This window comes from Penaeus monodon, chromosome 19 (assembly GCF_015228065.2).
Source record: "Penaeus monodon isolate SGIC_2016 chromosome 19, NSTDA_Pmon_1, whole genome shotgun sequence".
NCBI classification, from domain to species: Eukaryota; Metazoa; Arthropoda; class Malacostraca; order Decapoda; family Penaeidae; genus Penaeus; species Penaeus monodon.
The window spans coordinates 394,203-394,609 of record NC_051404.1 but is presented as its reverse complement, the minus strand read 5'-3'; positions in this window follow the sequence as shown (position 1 = coordinate 394,609).

Here is a 407-nt window from a genome sequence, read left to right as displayed (position 1 = left end):
TTAGACACTGGTTACCATCTTTTAGCATAGCCGAACACAGCACTTTGAAATCTTTAAAGAATAAATAATAGTCAACAACAACATTATAACTAAACCTGACAAAGGAAAAGATGTGAGATTAGAGAAAAATTATTATGTCAATAAAGTAAATGTACTACTATTAGACCATACGATATTTAGAAAGTTAGATGATGAGCCATTTTCTAAGATGATTCAGTTAGAGGATACATTGAATGTTAAAACATTTGAAACATAATGACCAAATTTTCTTGGAAACATATAATTAACTCAGAGCATCTGGTTCTTTGCTGGAATATTATATGGACTACCCGGTTAGACCAATCCTCAAACCTATTGTCCAAAACTTTTGATTTTGAATTTCCTAAGCATATATCTACAAGAACCCC